The 22,531-nt window shown below is 47.5% G+C and overlaps 2 long non-coding RNA genes across 2 annotated transcripts in view; one reads left to right on the top strand and one right to left on the bottom strand.

Annotated features, from left to right (window-relative positions):
* The first annotated feature begins 3,295 nt into the window (after positions 1 to 3,295).
* Positions 3,296 to 22,531, top strand: part of LOC310660074 — a 122,494-nt gene continuing 103,258 nt past the window's right edge. The window contains exons 1-2 of the long non-coding RNA XR_014503122.1: positions 3,296 to 3,515; positions 17,959 to 18,007. This is a non-coding gene — a long non-coding RNA (uncharacterized lncRNA). The remainder of the gene's footprint in view (positions 3,516 to 17,958; positions 18,008 to 22,531) is intronic.
* LOC310660144 lies at positions 18,716 to 22,089 on the bottom strand. The gene is made up of 2 exons (XR_014503238.1): positions 21,978 to 22,089; positions 18,716 to 20,264 (listed from the first exon to the last, which is right to left on the bottom strand). It is a non-coding gene; the product is annotated as an uncharacterized lncRNA (long non-coding RNA).

Genomic DNA, 22,531 nt, shown 5'->3' on the forward strand with positions numbered 1-22,531 from the left:
CAGCCGGCTCCCAGGCAATGTTGGAGAAATAATGCAGCTGCAGCTTCCTTTAAAAAAGAGCTAGTTGGCTTTTGGATTACTGCACAATGCAACGAGTGTTTACTTGGAAGTAAAAGTGCCATTGTAGCCAGTGGGTGTACTCACAGGTAATAGAACTGCAGCGCAAGTTTGACACATCAGTGGTATAAAACGAATAAAATAGGGTAGGGGGATATCTGGAACGTGTTAGGACCACGGCACTAAGAAACAACTGTATAAGGTTATAGGGGAGTTTTATGTTTTAGTAAAAGATTATTGAGTTATTACAACATACGCCTGATAGAGAGATCCTATGGCTGGATGTCTGCTCTGAAGTCCCATTCAGTTCAATGGAACTTATTCCCAATAAACGGGAATCCTGTGTACATTTAGGAATAAGCCTCAGTGAAGACAATAGGACTTACTTCAGAGTAAGCAACCATAGGATCGGGCTGAACATCCATCCCATTGAAATCAATGGGACTTAAAATGTGATTAACTGACCAGATAAAATAAATGAAGTGCCTTGAGGGCTTATAAATAATAGATTTCATAGGCATAATAAATAATATTATATTACAACTACGTACTTGAGATCAATAGGAATTACTTCCAGCTGTGTTTAGGATGGAAGTGCCAATCACGTGTTTGTTATAAATGGTCTCTGTTAAAATATGCTGTGTCTGTGAGACTTCTTAGTAAAAAGTCATTTTGTTTCACGGCATTTATAAAAAGAAAACACATTTTATTTCTCTCGACTTTAACAATTCTGTCTTTATACACACAACTTGGAAGTCGCATTGATTTAACACTTACTTCCAAGCCTTGCGTTTAGGACCAGGGACGAAGTTCTTCAATACAGTGTCTTGTAAATGCCACTCTATAATTTGAGGCAGGCGAATTCACTAACTCAATCCAAGACGATGGAAATACTAAAGCTGCAATTCTACGCACGTTTGCCTGAAAGTAAAATCCATTTAAACCCCACCCCACCCGTGTAAATATGTTTAGAATTTGAATGTAAAGCACATCGTCATATCTCCCATCATGCACGTGTTCACATCTCTATTTACGAAGCCCTCGCTCCGGCACATAATACCGCTTACATAACTTCATGCCAGCCACCGTCTCCCCCTTGTGCTCGGCGCACCAGTTAAATATTATCTGCCCAATCATACTGGGGCAGAGTTTGCATTAAAAGAGGAGAGGATTATCCCGCTGCATCGGATCTTGTGTAAACTGTGGACAGACTGCTGTAGATGTAACAATTACAACTGCAGAAAGGGGGTTATTTTCAAGGAGGCCTGAGTCAACTAATGTAAGCTGTACCGTGTTGTGTGTGTGCGCGCGCGCAGGTATTTTTTTTTAATGCCTATTAGTCTTCTGTAGAAGCACCGCTCACTTTCAGTTCATGCAGAAAATCAAAAAGGCAATTAGCGTGTCTACAACGGCGAGGCTTTTGTGCCGGCTTTCTAAAAGTGTGTGAGAGAGAGGAAGAGAGAAAACGAAATTCCATTCAGAGATCAACCTGTGCGCACAAGAAATCCTTAGGATACAGTGCGAATCTTTGACATTTGTCTTGCGTACACACCTTTCCTTTCAGGGAAACGGCTAATTCTGCGATCCTAGGTGAACTTCTCGAGTTTAATGCCACATTTCTCTTTCAAGGATGCAGCAATCGAGGCAGTGGAAGGAGCATAGGCGTAGCTAGGCTCTTTGTTGGGGGGGGGTGGAGAACCTCAGTTAGTTAGTTAGTTAATTATTATTTGTAATTGATTTATTTGATTGGCTACATCCATGGGAAGGAGAAGGGCGCTACTAAGCGGACATGTTAGGGGCACAACGCCAGCCTTCGAAGCGATGGTTTCCTTCCTCCTTCAGGCTCCGATCCGGCCCTCAAGTTGAACTGGCCACATCCGCGAGAAACCAGTCTCCCGCTTCTGAGGCCGTTCTCTGTTCCCGGGTTTAAACTTGGGAGAGACCCATTCATCTCTCACCCCCTCCCCCGCCACCCATTTGGTTCCCTCCAGGATAGAGAAGAAAGGTGACGAATGGGTTTTCTCGGGGCTCACAGACTCGCCCGAAGACCCTCCTACCTAAAACAGGTCCAGAGCAAGTCTGGGGGACACGGGGGAAGGGGTGTGAGAGTCTGAAAAACGCGCGCTCCTTGAAGCAGGAGGCTCGGAGAATGTCTCTCGGCAGGTTGTCTGCTCTGGAACGAGAAAGGAATCTAGTTTATGCGCAAAATAAATCCAGGACTGAAATGAGCTAGGAGGGGGGGACGACTAGGCTATCTCCCGCAACACGACTGTGCTATTACGCATTCGCTACTCAGGCGAGGATCCCTTCTCTCGAACCCAGTTCTTTCGGCGATAAAGATCCCCGGGCTGAAAGAAAGAGCGAGTTCGCCCAGGGGAAATGTCGGCATGGGCAGGATATGGAAGCGAAGGTGTGTGTGGAGAAGGCGGGAGACGCGAGTCTAGGCAGGAGCTGCGCGACGCCGCCCTCAGATTCGAAGCAGCCTCGCCTGTAGGCGAGAAGAAACCCTGAGGGAATGGGAAACGCGACGACGCCAGGCTGGTTTGGTCCCTGAGGCGGATTCCCGTTGGTTTCGCTCACACAGACTAACAGGGAGAGTTTTAGGCAATTTGGCCTGAGGGAAGAGACCGAGTCTAAAAAGATGGAGGGGGGTTGTTCTTATTAAAAAAAACTTCCTGAAAAAGAAAAACAAAGTAGAGACTGAAACGGGAAGCTGTGGTGGAGGGAGAAAAAGGAACCGAATCTGTCCGAAGGGTTTGTTGGCGCGCCTCACTGAGGAAAGCTGCCTGAGAACGCAGGACGCAGCGTGGGAAAAACAACGGCCGGAAGGCGAGCTGTTGGCGGGAAGAGCTCGCCACTGCCTGCTGCCAGCCTGACCTCCATTTTAAAGGCCCCCAATGCCAAATACGTTGACTTGACAGTAAGTCCCGTTATTTCAGTGGGACTTGAGTAGTCGACTTCCACGAAGGACATGTGTCACAGCCCCTTCTGGCACTTGGTGGGGGTGCTTTGAGGTTTCGTTAGACAGGCCCGGATGCTTCCCGTGGCTTCCCGAATCCTCGCGCCTGCGTTAAAACTGGCCGGCTGAGGCGGCTCGCCCGGTTTCCCTTCTCTCCCCCAACCCGCCCCGCCCTTCCGCGAGCGCTATTTGGTCCTGGAGGGGAGGGGGGCTACGGAGGGGGCGTCGCGTCCCAGCAGCCCAGTTAAGGGGCAGCCCCAAAGCCACCTCCCCTAGCCGCTCCACCTCGCTCTCTTTCAGGCGCGCGCGCGCACACACGCACACGGGCTCTTGGCTCGCGCTGAATGAACAGCGCTCGGTTCGCAAAAGTCAGTCACAAGTATAAGCGCAGGGGGGCGGGGTGCCGTCGAGAGAGGCGCTGAGGAGACGCCTGCGAAGGCCGCCAGCTCGGGAGAGCGCCTTGGCCGACGCCTGCGCTGCTCATAGGGCCGCTGCTGAGGTGAGTTACGGGGAGCTGGAGGGAGAGCGAGCGGCGGCGGGAAGCGAACCCTCTCGCCCTGCTGTGGCGCCAGCCCGAGCAAGACTCGGCGTCCTCCTGGCTCCTGAGGGGAAACTCGTGAGGGTGAGACAGAAGGGAGAGAGGGAGCGGCGGCGACGGGACGCCGACCATTTCAGCCGCGCGGGCGAAGAGGGGCGAAGCGGAGGAGCGGCGGGTCGCCATCTCCCGCTCCTTTCCTTCCCGCGCTTTGCACCCTTGAGGCAAGAGCTCCGCTCATCCGCTCTAGAATCCCAGAGGGGGCGGGGACTTTAGAACGCTGAGGACTAGCTGGCTGACATTATTTTACCATTACTGTACTATTATTATTCGATTCTTCCCGAGCGAATGTGAGCGCCTTTCCATTTCTTTGCTGTTAACGAAGCTATTTCTGCAGAAGAGGGAGGGGATAAATACTCATGCTAATGCGAATACAAATAGATCCCGAAGTTCGATCATCAGGTGGCAACCTACCTATAGGGTTAAAACAAAAAAAAACTCGACCAAACTGAACTCCCGAGGCCTTTTGGGAATTTCTGTGGGCATTTATTGCCATTACTGGGGTCAGCGATGGAAGTGACGCACTTACCCCCGAGGCAGGGGGATCTGAGGTGGCATGACAGCCCTTCGAAAAGGCCAGGCGGTGTTCGAGACCAATTCATTTCTTTATTTTTTAAAAAAAGAAACAGGAGGAGGAGGAGGCTATTTCTCAGGGTGTGTTGTTTACGGAGGGAATGTCGTTTGCAGTGACGCTGGAAAGGTTGGCACTTGTTGGCTCACAGGTGTGAAGACAATGGGCTTCGTGGGAAAGGAGACCAGTTCTCGCCTGGTTTGGGTCCTGGCTTCCGCACTGGCGGGGCCTGGCACTGGGAGCAAGCAGACAAACCATTACCAAAGGCCTCCAGCTTCATCCAACTCTTGGGCAAAGAGAGCTGGCCGCCAAGCGGGTTCCATTGAACCACCCCGCATTAGCTCTTGCATAAAATCTATCCTCAGTTCAGATATTAGCTCTAAGCCGGCCTGATCCTTCTCCATATTAATTCTAAATATTAATTCTTTTCTGTTTTCTGCTTTGTTAATAGACCTGTGGATCTCCTAAGGGATGATGATGATGATTCGGGGAGAAATGAAATTGTTTTGTCTTAACTGGGCTGTGGAAGATTGCGATCCACAGGCCAGTTAACCAAAGGCCTCAGTTTAGGAGTTCTGTCTTTACTTTCGTTTAAGTGCAGCTCCAAATACATTCGGCAGTGGCGGATACACTTCCAGCTGAACTTGTCAGAAAATGTGCTCCCAGATGCCAGGCCAAACAAACGTAATAGTTACTATAATGCTGTAATACCAATCAGAGGCCCGGTTGACCTTTAAGGGAATTTACTTCCAAATGGGCGTGCTTGCGATCGGGATGCAGCCTCAAGTATTCTGGATTAGCTGATAAGTAGATTGGTGTGCCAAATTTTGTTGGCAGAATTTAGCCTGGGAATTGACTTTTTTTTTCTGGGGCGGACTGTGCAAAGATGTTTTAATGAGGCTGGGGAGGGGAGGGGGAACCTTTTGAAAATGGCTGCAGAGCCGGCCACTCCCAGGGAGTTATGCAATAGGCCCACCGCATCTCCAGAACTAGCGCCAGCAGAGAGAGCTCTGCACACTGTCAGCTTTGGACTAATCGGCTTGTTTCCTTTCATTGATTAGCACTCAAAAAGCGTGGACAGAAGACGACCAGATTGGGGCCGGGGCGGGGGGAGTGGATTTTGAAGATGGCATTTTAGGACAAAAGGTCAGGCCGATTCGTAGTGCCACTGACTAACCTGCGTTTCCTTGTTCAATCTGTATCTTAAAAACAAGAGAGGAAATGTATAAATTGTCTGGAAACCGTTCTCTCCGTTTAAGGATTCGTGCAGGCAATTAAGAAAAGAGTTGCAATCTGGTAGTGCTAAAATACCTAAAATGTGAGGGAAAGACCAGTCTTTTATTTTAAACATTCGCAAGTGGGTTTTTAATTTAATGTGTGTATAGCATATTACAATAACTGCATTCGCTAATTCCCGAATGATATTGCCATTGCCATTGTTATTTTGTTTTAAAAGCAAGCATAGCAACAGCAGTTTTCTACACTTACTAGAAAGGAGGGGAAGGAAAGGACTGAGTCAGTATGATCCACACAACCAAGCTAAGCCGAAATTGTTGGATTTAAATCAGTTTGCGCTCTATGGCAGACACCAGACTTAATCAGCTCCGGTGCATAGAATTGCTTGGGACTGTATTGTGGACCAGGCCGAGAACAACTGCAACCGTTTCCATTTCTCCCTCCCCCCCCCCCCGCGGGCCAAGTCAGTGTGTTTAGGTATGTCCAGAAGGGAGTAAAAGCACGTATTGGCACTACATCTGCCTTGGAGAATTGCGGTTAAATGACGCCCTAGCCTTATTCTAGGAAATTCAGTGTCGTATAACGGGTGGAGAAATCCACGTTTAAATACATGTGCCGCAACGCCGCGCGTGTTTCCTCGGAAGTACATTGGACCGCTTTCAGTGGTACTTACTTCCTAGTAAGATTGCCGAGGACTCCAACCTTTGACATGCAAGAACAAACAACAAGAAGAGCCGCAAATTAAAATAAAAATAAAAATTGACCCACCCAGCTCTCTGCGGCTGCAACAAAACTTAATTTTCTCCTATCCCTGTTTCTTTTATTTATTTCTTTTAATGGCCCTAGGTGTAAAAAAGGAAAGAATAAATGAAAAATATTTATTTATGAATAGGTGTCCAAGACATAATATATACTTTCTCTCTCTCTCTCTCTCTCTCTCTTAAACACACGCACACGGTTAATTAACTGTTGTTAAAGATAGATGCGAAATGGCTTCTTGTTCCAAGCATAGGTACTCAGCTACCTGCTGCAAGTCCTGTGTATTATTATAAGCCTCCTTTTGTCTACCCAATTACTTCGCTGCTCTTTCTGTCCCTAAAATTAAGGATTCCCCTTTCAAAGACGAGCTCGACCCTTTTTTTCCGGGGTGGTGGTGGGGCGCTCAAAAAGATCCAATGAGGGAACCTCGAAGTTGCCTCCTAGCAGAGAGCGGGAAGATACTGTCCCTTAATGCTACCTTCCTCGGGCTAGTGAAACAGTGCCGCCTCTGTCAGCGAGCTAAGAAGTCATCATACATTCAAAAAGCCCTCAGGGGAAATATATTTTTAAAGGGGAAAGTCGCTCCTCCCTTCCCCCCCTTCCCCAGCCATCTAGAGCAGCGGCAGAGGGTCTACCTGGCCAGATCGTGGGCCTGGCGACGGGGAAGGAGCGAGGCAGGCGAGCTCTGTGGGCAGTCAGTGCTCCCGGCTCTGCGCATCCACGGCGTCCTTTCCTGCCTTCGTAAGAGAGCCCAGTTAAGGATTTCTAATTGCTTTCTAATTTCGGATTAACCTAATCCTTTATGATTATCGTTTAAAGAAGAGGATTGTCAGCGTTCAGTGGTCTAGCTTGGAGTTTTGATTCGTTTACTTGCTTCCCCAGAGAAGACTAGTTCTGGAAGACCCAGTATTGCACGATTACAGTCCATTGAGTCTCCCTGAGCGTTGGTGGTTATTTGTGGTTATATCTCTCTATCTATGCTATCTATTTGGATGATTGTGCTAGGGCTGTGTTTCCTGGAATTTTAAGAGTGGCTGAAATCTAGTTGCGAAGGTGTTAAATACAAGTGCTGGGTTCCCCACCCCCACTTTCCCCCCTCTTTGTTGAAGATGTTATATCAGGGAGACTAGCGCGATCTTAGCTGTTTAAACGCTTCTTTTATTCAAATACACTCGCCCCCTCCATCCTTCCCACCACCCTTTGGATTTGTGTGGGCAGCCAGTAGGTGTCGCTGTCCCCCCGCTGGCCAGAATAGGGTAGCCAAGAGCCATTCAGGGGCAAGGAATGCTCTGCCTGGTCCTTTCCCTCCAGGGATCCATTAAGGCTGCAAATAGCCTCAAAGTGACAGACAGCACTGGCTCACCTCTCGCACTTGACCATCCTACCAGGACGGGGCGCGCGAAAGTTGTGTCCGTTTAGCTGAGGCATTTTCTGGAAGGCCTCTTCCTCTACTTAAATGGGCACAAGCAATGGATGGGCCGAGCGAGAGAAATCCAGTGTCGGGGATCACCGTCCGCCCCCCACCCCGTGCGCCAGCTACATCCAGATTTTAACTTGGTCTCTGTACAATATAATCGCTGCCTCCTTCCAGCCAACCATCCAATTGGTAAGAGAGAGAAAAGGGCCTAATGAGAAACCAAGGAAATAACAGATCACATCAGATTTTAGAAATGTTTAAATTATAAAACCCGGTGCTGAATTAGGGAGAAGTAACCATAATAATAATAATAAACCCTACCCAGATTCAGAAAATAAAACTACTCTGCTACTGGGGGAATATGTGGGCTGACGCTTCTTCTGGAAATGTTGGGCTGCAATCAAATCCGCATTGGCTACTTTACGCATGTGAGCCTGACCTTAACCGTGTTGAATACTCTCAGTGTTATTGACTCACCTAAATGCTTTTATAACAAAGAGCTTTGCCCACGTCTACACCCACACACCCACACACACCTTTCCCCAGTCCTCATCCTCTACGGAAAACTAGTTCTCAATTATCTGAAATCCATATTCATTTCCAGACTATTAAAAGCTCTACCCCCATCTCCTCTTGCCTTCTGCCTTGAGATGTCATGCAAGAGATTATTAATAAACAGGAGGCTGGGCTGGGATTTTATTTATTTTGTAATCTTTCAGGAAGAATCCTTATCCCCCCACGAGGTGTTTTAACCGTGCCTTTTACACAAGACTCGATCTCAATTTATGAATTGAAAAGGGGGGAGGGGAGGATTCGTGAGAGAAATGTTAAGCTAAATTGGAGATGATTGGCATAGTGCATTTGCATTCGGAATGTATCTCATTTCAGTGGAAATTGTTCTTAAAAGCGTGCAAACAACGGTGTGGGCTACGAATGTGCTGTGTTGGTGGTGGTTGTTGTTGTTGTTGTTGTTGTTGTTTTTAAAGTTCTACTTCCAGATCTATATACCACACCCTCCCACTTTGCAAAATCTAAAGAATCCTAAAATTTGCACGTTTTCAAACGTGAAGTGTTTCTATACGTGTCTCATCATATCGAACGTGTCTTGCGAATACGTATTGCAGGTTTAAAGGGCGGAGGACCTCGAGAAAGATAAAAGCAATGAATTTGCTTTTTTGTTTTAAACATCCCACTAAATTGAAACGAAGAAAATATTATTTGGAGCATTTTCTGTTTTTCTGAGCTAGTGCTTAAATTATGAAAAAAAGTGGTCCCTGGCTATATAAGACTTGGCACGAGGGGTTATTATGAACGGGGTGGTCGTTATCCAACGTTTACACATGGGCATCGCATCGCTGTGTATTTGGGGTGCAATCCTATAGGAGAGCAATGTGCGATACGATATAATGGTGGTCGTGGGCGACTCTCTACTTATTGTTCGCGCCGTCATGTTTCGCGTTTTCGTGGCATGTGGCACAAGACGAGGCAGCTGTCCCTTGATCTCCCTGGGGCCCAGGCACTTGAGGTGCTGAGGGTGGGGTGGGATGGGGTGGGTGGGGGCGAAGAGGGAGACGAGGAGAAGAGGGGAGGGGCTGCGAGATGCAGGAGGGCCGTGGAAGTGGCCTTCACAGCGAGAGCAGCGTGCGAAGGAGTTGGGATTTGTGCAGATTGCGAGGCTCATTCAAACGCCGCCCGCTGGTGCTGCGATTCGCAGGGACTCGGCCTCCATATGGTAATTTTAGCAGGGCAGGGGGCGGAGGTGTGTGGGGCGCGCGCGTGTGTGCCTGTGTGTGTGTGTGCTTGTGTGTTGGAGTGGGTTCCCGACTAGCAGCTAGTAGCTAAGCTCGGACAGAGCACGGGCACCGAAGGCAGCGGACGCCACTCTGCACCTTTCTTGCAGCGACAGCATCCACGGAGCCGTCGACCCCAGGGTAGCAGCAGCCGCCAGCGGGAACGGGAGAGAGCTGGGGTTAGCAGGAAGCAAGACATCGCATGGACCTCGGTAGGGACTTAAGCATGATAACGACACCTAGATCGAGGTGTGTGTGTGTGTGTGTGTGTGTGTGAGAGAGAGAGAGAGAGAGAGAGAGAGTGCACTTGTAGGCATGGGGTAGACGCCCAAGCAGATGCCTGCGATAACAGATCTGCTCCTTGAATGGACACATATTTTACTCCCACGTATGTATGCTTCGTGTGCGGCGATCCTCTTTAGATCTCTGCAGGACTAGAGCTATAGCCAGCTCAGATGGTTCACGTGGTTTAATTAGTCACTCGAGGAGGTTGGGATTGTCTCAATCAGCGAGGTGTCCCCAATGTTCTATGTAAATGGCCAAGTCGACTGGCTGTCGGTGCTGTTACTGGAGCCATATATATATAGGCTCTCTCTCTCTATAGCTGAGTCTATATATATGGAGTCATATATATATATATATATATATATATATATATATATATATATATGGCATGTGGCGAGCATACTCACCTAAATGTATTGTTGCGCGCTCTCTCTCTCTCTGGATATATATAGGTAAGAACTAACCTAATGGAGGAAGAGTGTCTGGTGCCCCCCTTTAATGTTTTACGTGTCGCCATCTGACCACTTTTTATTGGGTGACATATCATATGAGCACTTTAGTGTAGGGCACGTAAAACTGGAGATGGAGGTAGGGCTGAACATGCCATAAGACTGCTCAAAGAACTAAAGTGAGCAGCTCGGGGAAATAGATGCTGCATACCACAAAAACGAAAAATTGCTCTCCTGAGCCTTTCTCAAAACATATGCATGGCTGGCTTTGAGGAGAGTTAACTTTCACCCTGTGCCTGTGTGCAGGTAAGTCATTCATGCTGTGCCTAATTACCTATGCATGTGCTTTGGCTTACTTGGCTTTAAATAGGTATGTGATGTAAGTGTGCGTTCATTGTTCTTTTGGGTGTGAACCCTGCGTTATTTTAAAGACGTATATAGATTACAGGGAGAGGGTGAAGGAAATGTTTTATTTGTAAACAGGATCGAACTATTTAAAAACAAAAAAACAAAAAAAACCCGAACTCCAAATAAAATGTCTCTGAAATAACCTAATATTTTAAGGTAGATCTAGGCCCCTCGGCTTTCGAGCAAACAGAAAAGCATTCGCATAATAGACACTGATTTGAAACAGCATATCAAATGCATTGTCGCTCAGTAAAGCGGTGCTTGGCTTTAAGCCAAGCAAGTTTTAAACGAAATGCAATACATTACTAATGTACCGCAGCTAAGATAGAACATACAACATGGTTGAAAATGTCTTCCTTAGATAAAGCTCTCCCTCACCTGGGTCTGGGCACATTTTTAAAGAGCGTATTTGAAAATTAAAGGTTCCTGGAGCCAAAACAGAAATAAATGTTCATACAAGGCAGCCTACAGCACTTTAAACTGTCCCTATTATGCAAGCTTCGGATTTGCTCCGCCCTCTATTTTATTATATTGCTCATGATGAGGTTACTAATCAAACTTTTGAATCTCCGGTTGCTGCCATTATCGTCGATCAACATAGCATGCAAGTATATATTATATTTTTTAATATAAAAATCCAACCAACCGACCTCTCTTCTTTTTTTATTTTTAAAGAGGCTCCTGACGCTTGAAAAAAAAATGCGTTAGGAACAATGTCGGTACATATTTTGTAAGCCCTACGGAAAAGGAAGAAGCAGGGAGCAAAATTCCATCTATAGAGCAGCGACACGGCAGAACAGAGGTATTGCCAAATCATAAACAAACAAAAAATATTATTTTTTAAAAAATGTTTTGTTTATATAAAGAAAAGAAAAGAGAGAGAAAGGCAATCCAAAGACCGTAACTTCCAGTAAATGTTTTAAAAATGCAAATCTACCTTTACATATGCATCAGTATGAAAAATAATACCCGCTGGAGCCAACCGGAGCAGCAGCAGGAGGAGGAGGAGGAGAGCAGAATGGCGCAGCGTTGATTATGCAGAGAGAGAGACGTCTGGGCTGTGCCGGAGCCTCCGGGTAACCTGCTCGGCTTCTGCGGCTTCTTCTCCCAGCAGCGCTGCGCGCAGGCCGGCTCCCTCGGTTGGCGCCAGGAGCCGATCGGCAGGAATCTCATCCCCCCATGTTTTAGCAGATCTTGGCCATTTGGGCTTTTGCTTGTTTGGTTTGGTTTTTTTGGAGAGGGGGGCAGTTGTTGCTGCTGCTGCTGCTGTTGTTTTAGGACGAAAGGCTTGCTTTGGTGAGCTCAGCTTTTTCTCTCTCCCACCCCCGCCCTTCTTCATCATCTTCTTCTTTTTTTGCGTTCCTTTAATTAAAATCTTCAATGAAAGGAGGCGATCGCTCCGGGAATCTACAGTCTCTTCTTCAAGCGGCAGGATTTGCATATTTTTTTAATGCCCTAATTTCCTTGATGTATGTAAATGTAGCCGGACGTACAGTAAGACTCGAGCTGACGTCAATGGACGTGACCTCGCTGCTAAACCTTGAACGTGAAGCTGGGATGAGGGAAAGCGGAGAAGGAGGGAGGAGAGCGAGAGAAACGGGGGAGAGAGGAGGAGGAGGAGGGAGGGAGAGAGAGAGAGAGAGAGAGGGAGAGGGAGATGCGAGAGAGCAGTAGCTGCTGCTGCTGCTGCTGTGCAAACAGAAACGGCGGAGACGACCGGAAGATGCAAAGAGACAGCCAAAGACCCGGTGAAGACTCCTAGTCAGATATCGCCAGCTCTCTCTGCCTCCTTGTACAGCACTGTGCCAGTCTGGCAGCATCTCCCTCTAACAAAATAAACATTTGCATAACCCCTCCGCCTCCCAATATATCCCCTCTCTTGATAACAAGAAAGCAAATGCAACGTGTGTGTGTGTGTGTGTGTGTGTGTGTGTGTGTGCATGCATGCATGTAGGGGAGATGTCCCCAGTAGACCTATTTTTCTCCCCTCATCCTCCCAATGCACAGCTCTCTGAAGTGGTGATACAAAAGTGGGGGTGCAGAGACTGCTTCTCCTCTCCAGAAGATCAGGGGCTTCAGAGAAGGACTATAGCCAGCCATGTATGTGCCACTCACCACGCCAGCCTACGTGTGTTGCGTAGTACAGCGGTGGTGTTTTGCAGTGTGAAGGGAATGCCGATGGCACGTATGTACACAAAGAGGAGGAGGAGGAGGAAGGAGTGTGAAAGAGAAGAGGGAGAGAGGAGGCGTTCATGGCCCCTGTAAGTACGAAGGAAGGAAAAGAGAAAGGCGAGGACGACTAGGAAACGCACAGGGCTGTAGCTAGATCACCTGTGAACTTGTAACCTTTGGCAATTCAACCTGATCATCATACAGTTTTTCTGCGGGCTCAGATGCCGAAGTCAACCTTGAACATGGTCTTCTTTTGGCTTTACTGTATTCTGGTTTGCAGCCAGAGACTGAATGTAAGGATAACTCGGATTCCTGCAGTCAATTCTGCACTGGACTTTTTATTTTTTATTTTTGGAAGAAAAAGGAGATAAAGAAGTGGTGTGCGGCGTGGTGGAGGTGAGAAGGATGTCTGGAAATCTTGCTTTCCCCGTCCCCTCGCCTGTCATCCCTTCTCGTTCTTGTTAAACACAACAATAGTATTATTTGATTCGCAAGCGCTAGGTCGAGTTTTCCCGAGGATGGCCCTATACTTGGAGCCTATCCAGCTTTGGGGTTTTTTGAGAGAGGGGATGAAGACCCTCTTCAGTCAGCGTCACCTGGCTCCCTTTCCACCATCCAACCCGCAAACCATCCTTTCGACGTGGTCCACCATGGCATTCGCTTCCGATTCTGCCAGGGCCTTTTGGAAACTAGTCCAGATATAAGACAGCCGAAGAGGCAAACGAGCGCCTTCCCCTTAATCCTCCATCCAGTGATTCACTTGTATTAAAATATCGAGGCAGCCTTGACAGTTAGAAGCTATTTGGGCTCCGTATTGTGCAGGAGAGCAATACGTAGCCCATGGAACATTCTGTCCCTGTTGCTACAGAGAGAGGTGCCCCTGTGCAAGATACAGATGTATCTATATCTATCCCTCGAATAATGTGTTCTTTCTCCGCTCTTTATTAGGCTGGGGCAGGCAGCTAAGCAACAGCCAGAATACTCCTGCCGTGGTGGGTGTGTAAAGAGGAGGCAATGGCAGCCATTGACGAGAACACGAGTGACAGCCTCTCCTTAGGCTACATTTGGCGGGAAAGTTGCTGCCAGAGCAGAAAGGTCTGTGCTTTCAGACGGCGCCTCTCCCTCCTTGGGTTTCTCATTAACGGCTTCCCCGTCCTCCCCCTCCCTCCTCCCGGCAGCCCATATTTCCATACGAGATGCTCATTTGAATCTGTGCCCCCTCCCTTCGCCTGGCTCCACCCCTGCAAGCCTCCCCCCTCTCTATCCCAGACACACGTCTCCAACACGCAGCTGTGGACATCTCGCGACACACCTACAAGCGGCACCCAACGGCCTCTCAGACACAGCCCTGCTGCTGGGGAAACGTGTCCACATGCAAACCTCGTCGGGAAGGAGACGCGCCAACCGAAGCGCTTCCCTCCCAAGGCGCGGAATCCTTAGCAACGCCCCAGCACACCCTGGCCATACTCACAAGTCAGTATTCCTGTATGCACTCTGAGCACCCGAAATCACACAAGGGGCTAGCCGCCTCCGTTGTGCAGCCCTACACCCGTGTCCTAGGACACAGACGCACGCGCGCGCGCTCGCATCCTATTGCACTGAAACTTGCGTGTATAGGGCGCAACCTGCACCCGCGATCTTCCAAATGAACCGTACTGGGGCTCATTCTCTTGCCAGCCTCTGTGAGTAAGGAGGACGGGTGCCCTTTCAAATCCTTATGCGCCGAAGACATCAACTCGAGCAGCCTGGTGCCGTTGGCTTTTACCTAAAAAGCGTTTAAGAAAAGGAAAAGAAAGCCGATGTTGAAGTACCGGCAGCCAAGGCAGCCCAGGCAGCCCAAGAGTTCGACAGAGTCCTGACCTACCGCGGAAGAGCACGGAGCAAGTTTACAAAAAACTCAGATGGCCATGAGTGTTTTGCAGAGAAGAAGGCAACAGCTTAAACTCACAATAGCTGGGTTGCCTCAAGAATTGAAGAAAGAAAGAAAAGGAGTGAGAAAGGAAGGCAGGCAGGAAGGAAGGAAGGCATAGAGAGCAACTCTGTTCTTCGGAAGGAAATATTAAAAAGAAAAATCGTGAAAGTGAAAAGTTTTTTGTTTTGTTTTTAAAGGCGGGCTCTTGATGCAAAGGCAGTTTTTTAAAAAGAGAAGAAAAGAAGAATTCCACGCAGAAATGCATATTTCCTTGCTCTTCCACCACAGGGAAATGTAGCCATTGCTCCCGTTTAGGCTAGACATTTCTAATTTGTTCCGTCTGTCAGAAAAGGGCTGGGAGAGGGTTTGGTGCAAATTCATTATCTCTGGCAACGCATAACGTATAGCAGGGATTGAAAAAGACCGTGGCAATGGACGAACAATAGGGCTTCAGTTCGCGAGCAACAAAAGCGTTGGGGAAACTGGTTGAATTTCAGAGCACGTCCTCCTTTCCAGAGAGGGCTGGGCTAGACCTCGCCAACCCCCCCGCCCCCGTTTTTTTTTTAAAAAAACTTGCAGAGTGGCTCACACATACAATACTTCACTTTCTACTCTGGCGCTTTGTGCAAGCTGTATTGGGAAAAGAAAACTGTTTGTTTAAATCCCCTCTTCATTCTCACCCCCCTCTGGATGGAAAAGGACCCATTTTAGAATCCAGTCGTGCAAGTGTTCTACGGTGGAACTTTAAAAAGCCAGTTATAAATAGAGATGACGAAAGGGATGATCCAAATCTTGGGAGACTTTGAAACTGCTTTCTGCGATTTAAAGGGAAGTTTTGACTAAGGAATCCTTGTTGCTTGCCGAAGATTCCACCACATTCACCTAAGATCTAGGATCAAACTGTCCTTCCCCCCCCTCCTTCCTCCCCCCCCATCTGTTGGAACGAGAAGAAACAAGAAAAAGTAAGTATATCTGCCGACTTCTCACGACTAGCCTTCTTTATAAAGTAAATGTGGGGAAACTGGGGAAGGGTCAGAAAGTGTGGACTATGCGAGAACTTTATGCTACAGTTGTTCATCTGATTCACGAGCGGTGTGTGTGTGTGTGTGTGTGTGTGTTACTCTGAACGTGAACTCCATCGGTGCCTGTGTCAGGTTCAGGGCTAGAAAGAGGAAGAGTGAGATAGTTGCTTCATTGAACAGGTTGCATTGTTAGAGCTTCCATTGACTTTCCCTGGAACCTAGGAGGAAGATCAACAGAAGTGGAGAGCTTTATGGGTTAACCGGAGAGCTTCTGATGATTTTGGACGTGTGATATGAAACCTGTTGGCGTTGCAGGCACTTCCTCGGGACGAGGGGACTATTAATTAGCACACAGATTGACAGCGAAGGCGGGGGGAGGAAGAGAGAGAACAGTGAAAAATGGGAAGAAAAAGTGTTCGGTGAAATTAACTCTGGCTGCACATTTGTTTATTTTAGAGAAGGGTGCAAGGGAGGCGTTTTCTCACAATGTATTTAGGTCCAAACTTCCCTTTGATCCCCTCAACTTGGACTTTTGTGGCTATACCAATTGAAAGGTATATTATTTACTTGCATGAGGGTTGAAAAGAGTGAGGAGAGCTGTTGTTGTCGTGTCTTACATCTAGAGAAGCAGTTCTTTCTGTAACTTCAAATAGGCATGGCTGGTGAAATAATATGTCTAATGAATTCCTAATGTGAAACCCATTCCCTACTTGGACTGCCAAATTTATAAAGAAAGTAGTGTAATTAAATTTATGGCAACGTGAATTTGCCTCGCAAGTGTATGTGGATTTATTTACCTTGGCATTGTTTGCAAGGAGCTTTCGAGGTGTAGATTAGAAGTCGTTGGCCACGTTTTCATTGGTTTTGCTAGTTCTGAATGAGACGCTCAGGTTGTGGGTTCGAGAGCGCCTGCGAGGAGTGTGATAGCTTGGGAGAGTTGCGAACAGCTCCATGCACAAGTCAGTTAAGGCCCAAATCCTGTACAAGCTTACTTGGGAGTAAATCAATGGGGCTTGCCTTAAGCAGACACGCATACAGGTTTGCGTCGTAGACCGACTTAGGTGATAGGTTTTGGAGTCGATGTCGCCCTTGGATTTGAGTCGGTTCAGCTCGCGTTGGGTTCTAGATCGGCCTAACTCCCAGATTGCCTGGCTTCGCTGAGCTGCCGGAGTCTTGGAGCATCCAAAGCACAGGTTGCTATTAAGCCGGTGGAGTTTCGCCTCCACGCTCTCTCCTCCCATCCACCTTGAATGCTACTCACTCTAAGCACACCCAGTTCGCCAGGTCCAGCGCGGAACAAAGTCGAGAACCATGAGGACTCATTTTAAAAAAAAAAAGGTGGCAGAGGAGACTGAAGAAGGATACCCAGTATATTCAGGGAAAAGAGCAAATAGTGCTTCTCCTCGTCCTTTTTTATTTTTTAAACACACGTGATTGATTGGGAGTAGCATTAAGACACCCCCTTTCTCTCCCCCCTCCCTTTTAGGCTGAGGTGATTAACACCATCCTGTGATGCAAAGAAGAGGGGTGGAATGGGGGTGGCGGTGGCGAGAAGGAATACATGCACGAGCACTGCTCTTCTTTGAGTAAATCTGTAAGCAGCCTGAGTCTGTTTAGAGCCAAGCAGCTCCGTGAAGCCAGCCGCGATCTGAACCTGCGAGGCTTGAAAACCCAGAGAGAGAGAGAGCGTTTTGCATATTTTGAAAGTGGAGGCTAGGTGGAGCCTCCGACCTTTATTAAGCAACTGGCAGCCTACAGCATGTAAATACAGACGCCTCTGCCTTCCCTGCCTCCCACCCCACAAATCAAGCTATTCTTATAATCTCAGTTTTGAAATTCGGCCTCCCTTCTCTCATATTCTGGGCTTTCTATCCCAGTTTACCACTGAGGATATATACATATATATCTAAAATGAAATATTTAAGTCTTCTGACACCAGAAGAGAACATATACCCCTGGTTTCCTTTTCCTGTTCAGTATATAGATTCATCTTAAGAAAATAATATTAGCAGCTCTTTGGAAAATGCAGTTTGGAGCCACGGGTCACAGTCCATCAAGAAGTTCTCATGAGCAGCCCTCATGACGAGAGCTGGTGCAGGCAGCAGGATAATGCCCTACCCCAACACATTAATTTTCATGGGGGTTGCGCAGGAGAACTTCCTGGAGCATTTTGCCTCTAGGATTCAGTGGATTGGCTGATCTGCTGCTGCTGCTGCTGCTGCTATACAGGCCTTGAATCAGAATGCACTAGCACAATCCATGAATAAACATAAATATTTATTTTTAAATGATCGTTCGTCTCTTTCTCTTTTTGTCTATTTTCCAGAGCCAGACAGAAAGCGACCATCAAATGGAGTGACAATCAGCACATAAAGGTAATCCCTTTTAAACCTAATGATTAAATTAAGAAATGTACGTGGCTGCCGAATAAGCAACAGCACAAAAAAATAGCAAAACATTTGCCTCTGAGAGACATTTTCAGACCCTTTACCTTTCGCGCCCTGGATATTAGGTGTGGCAATACCGCAGACATATGGTCGTAAATATATTGTTTGTGGAAGGTACAGTAGGTACAGAAACCAATATCAGGATTGCAATAAAAAGCCAAGCAGGTACAACGAGACTTCTTGGGGCATGCAGATTTGAGGAATAAAATGACTTTACACGGGGCTCCAAAGAGAGGATTGCAGTTTACGTTTAAGGCTGCAATCCAGTTTCCTGGGAGTAAGTTCCATTGTATTCAATTGGACTTACTTTTTAGTAGCCATGTGCAGAACTGAGCTGTAAGTGAATTATCGAAGAATCAGGGATTGGAGTGTGTGCTCTTCAGTCTCGGGATTATGGGCATCCTTTCATGGGAGCCTAGTGGGCTTCCTATATAGACACCCCCTTCCCTACCATGAAACCGGAGGACTTGTCCCGAAAGCAGAATTTTGGTTCGTAGGAGGTGCAACAGATAAGATCCACTCTCAGGTTAACAGCGCTTGTTTATTCCAAAGGAACCCCTTGCAGGATTCTCCGCCTTTACGTCACAACCATCTGGAGACCCATAAAGAGATTAGAAAACAAGCATGGCAATCACATCCAAATCTACAGGCCATTTATTAGAGAGCCTAGTTAGAGTTCAGGATCTTTCAAATAACGCAGATTGCTTTAAAATGGCGATTCCATCGTTCTCGGTGAATTTTTATTTTAAAATAAGGCTAATCCACTTACTGGAAATGCCTATAATGAAAAACAAAACAAAACCCAGCAACATGGCGGTGTGGGCAGTTTAGCATTGCCAAAGGCTGCATCTCCTGCTTAACCAAATGCGGTTTATTTTACGGACATACGGAATTGTAAAGAATACCTGGAGAGAACAATTGATTCATAGGCACTGTAGACATTCAGAGACGTCAGGGGTTTTCTACGCTGCCTTAACAACACTTTAGTCTTAAACACACGTAATTGGAAATCCCATTGAAAGCAACTGATAATTCTTCCATGTGAAGATCTTTAGAATAACGTGTGGATTTCCTAGACACCTGCAAAGCAAAGGAGAAGCAGGGAGGGCGATCCTTTCTGTGTTTAATGATCAGCAAGGTCATCCTTGTGACGTTAGCTGTTTTCACGTCATGAGGGCTCCAAAGGCTATCGATCTGCAAAACGACACAGGTGTGTTTCTTGATCTACGTGGTAACTGATAGAGGAAAACAAGTCATTCTCTTTTTAAGTGCAGGAGGTGAATAGTAGCAGAAGTCCCACTGAATTCAATGGATCCTGAAGGCAGCGTCAAAATAAATAAGAGCCAAGGCTTGCCTCCTTAGCCAACTTCATTTTAAACGCATTCAGGCGCGTGTACACACGTGTATATATGCCAATGTGTATAGCATGCCCAGAGAGACCTCACGTTATCTGAATGTTCTTGTCTCTGATTTTAATGCATCAGCTCATAAGCCTGGTCTGTTATAGCACATGCCCGATCACTCGCACTGCTGCCTCTAGCTACTGCGAAATAAAGTGGGGGGGGGGGCAGGGCTTTGTTCTGTGTATCTGCCAATTCAAAGAAGCTCATTAGACTTCTACAGACCATCAGAATAAACGTGTGTCTTTATACATATTGCTGCTCAACTCACTAATGCCGCTGGTACCTATGCAGCCTCATTTGGTTAAAAAAAAAGCGCAGCTCGCTGCACTGTACATAGGAATCCTCACCATTTTGTTCTGTCTGTGGAAAAACAGAGGCATGGCCTTCTCGTGTCGTCTTATATAACATGACACTGACGCCGTAAGCATGGTTTACCTGACTATGGCATTTCACGATGCATAATTAACAATACAGGGAGAACACTGAATGAAAACAGTTGTGGCTTGAGTGCATCGTCAGTTGTGAAGGTGCTTTGTTTTTGGAACATTTATAGGTAGCATCAACCTAGGAATCATTTCAATCAATTAATCGGGGACTTTGCCTTGCCATTACTTTATTTTGCTTTCCTTTTGCCTGTATATATGGCAGCATTCATCTTTAGCCGTTGACAAGTCTAATTTCGAGTATTGAAAGTAGACATTGGGAAAGTAGACATGTCTCGCTCCACAAAACCCCACAGATTTCGCCCTTCAGGGTGGTGACAGGCGTGCAGGTTAGATACCCTGGAAAACACACAAGTATAATGCAAACACGTTAATATGGTGATGATGGCTGGTTGTGGTTGGTGTGTGGGTCTGGAGTGCACATACACGTAGGTATCGCACACAGGCGTGCGAGCACACACACATACACAAATGTTGCCTTTTTTATATGTGAAGGAGAAAATAAATGCTAACTCATGCAGGTATGGCACATTGTAGGAAATATGCCTTTTTAAAATGCACTCTGAAGACTGTCCTCTAAACAATCCTGGACTATATTGAACAGTATAGTATATATTGTTTCCTTTTGCCCTTAACATACTATACCTTAACATGCAACAGCAGGACTCCTGGTTCCTTTTGGAGTGTGGGGGCAGACATAGCTCTGCTGAATGTTTAAATATAAACTGCCAAGCGGTTGAAGTGCATTTATTAATTTGATCAGTAAACAGCGCAGCTCTCTGCCGTGAGATTCATTGTTTCCCATATAATCACGAGGGCCTGTAATGCTTGCACTTTACACTGGGAAGAATATATAAAATCTCCCTGTCTAAATTCTATAGCAGGAATTCACAGGGTAATGTCCCTTATGCCCCTTTCTGAATGCCTGCTGGGAGGTTAGGGGAATGGGGAGAAGCTGAACAGGGTGTTTATGAACCTTTCAGGATGGAGGGCTTCCCTGGGCATACGGCTTGCCATTGCCATTGCCATCAGCAGCGGTAGGAAGTTTGAAAAACAACCCAGAGTACATTTTCGCTGTGTTTGGACACATCTTCAAATGAAACGGGTGCATTAAAATTGGAAAGGAAAGCCGCATGTTCGCTTGCGCTGCGCTGTCCAGAGCTGGGAAGGGTCAAGGGAAAGACGGGAGAAATGTGCTATGTGTGAAAAGGGCGAGCGGGAGCGCGCGTCGGTTGGAGAGGGGGATTTGCTGGAAACAGAGAGCAGCTCGGAAAGGAAGAGAGGGAGCGAGGCTTGAGCAGCCTGCTCTTTGCAGCATCCGCCCCCCCCCTCCCCGCGCGCGTAAACTGCGTTGTGCAACCTCCACGGTGCAAGTAGCACTGGCGGAGAGGGGCTTGTAACCCCCGAGCAGGGAGCGAGAAGTGAAGCCATTTCCAAAGCGCCAGACGGGCAGAGCGAATTAGCAATGCAATGGCACCTCCGCTCGCGCTGCGTAAAGACGCGCGTAGATTCCCAGTCCCAGAAAGCAGGCCCTGCTTTAAGCAGTCATCGCAGCAGCAGCAGCAGCGAGCCGCGAGTGCCTGGCTCAGTCACACACATCTCCCTGCACAGCACATGCAGAGTCTGCCAGAAGAGAGAGAGAGAGAGAGAGATGCAGGCAAAGGCGCCTCTCCTCTCCTTTCCCCACCCCGCCCTATTTCCATGCCGCTCCCCGCCTCCCCCGACCTGAAACGCTTTTATCTGTCCTTAGAGAGAGATTCCTCCCAGTCTTTGGATATTAGAGAGATCTGCGCTAGCAACGGGGAAGGTAAAAGGCCGCGATATATATATATAAATATATATATATTTCCCGCCCCCTCTCTCTCCTCCCGGTAGCGCTAGAGAAGGCGATCCTGTGCTGGTTGGGAGAGTAGGAATGGTGTTCCGAGGATGCTGCTGCCGCTGCTGCTGCCGCCGCCGCTCTTCCCGATGGCGCGGAGGGGGCAGATCGCTGATCGCTCATGCATAGCAATAACCGGGTGTACTTGAGCTTCCTCGTGACATCATCATTACCTTGGTCTCCCGCGGTCCAGGACCTCTGACCTTGCCGGGCTGGTCAACATTTTTTGGCACTGCAAGCCCTCCAATGATAGCCCTTTTCTCCTTCTTTCAGACCGGGGGCAGCAGCAGCAGCAAGCCAGCCAGCCAGCAAGCCAGCCAGCAAGACCTGCAGCTCCTCATGCGCAGCAGCTCTGGGAATCCTGAGAAATCGTGGATCTGCCAGGTTGCTTCCTCCCCCACCTCCCCTTCAAAACCCGCAAGATATTTGCTGCCACCATTTGGTTAAAATAAGAATTTTTAAGAGCGCTCTGATGCATAATCCGCAAAAGGGATCAGGAGGGAGAGCTGGATCCTCGCACCACCACCACCATCATCTTGTCAATTTCTTCTGAAATGGGAGACACTCCCACCCACCCCCTGCTTCCTCCTTGCTCTGCGCTGGAAATTGCCGATGGCTTTACATCTTTATAGAGGCTAAAGACTTTTCGCGAGAATGAAGCAATTTACAATGCAAATAGAGGCCTGTGGAGGGATGGATGCTCCGCACTCTTAACAGCTTGATGCAC

The sequence above is a fragment of the Podarcis tiliguerta genome (genome assembly GCF_965153285.1).
Source record: "Podarcis tiliguerta genome assembly, chromosome: 11".
Classification (NCBI taxonomy): domain Eukaryota; kingdom Metazoa; phylum Chordata; class Lepidosauria; order Squamata; family Lacertidae; genus Podarcis; species Podarcis tiliguerta.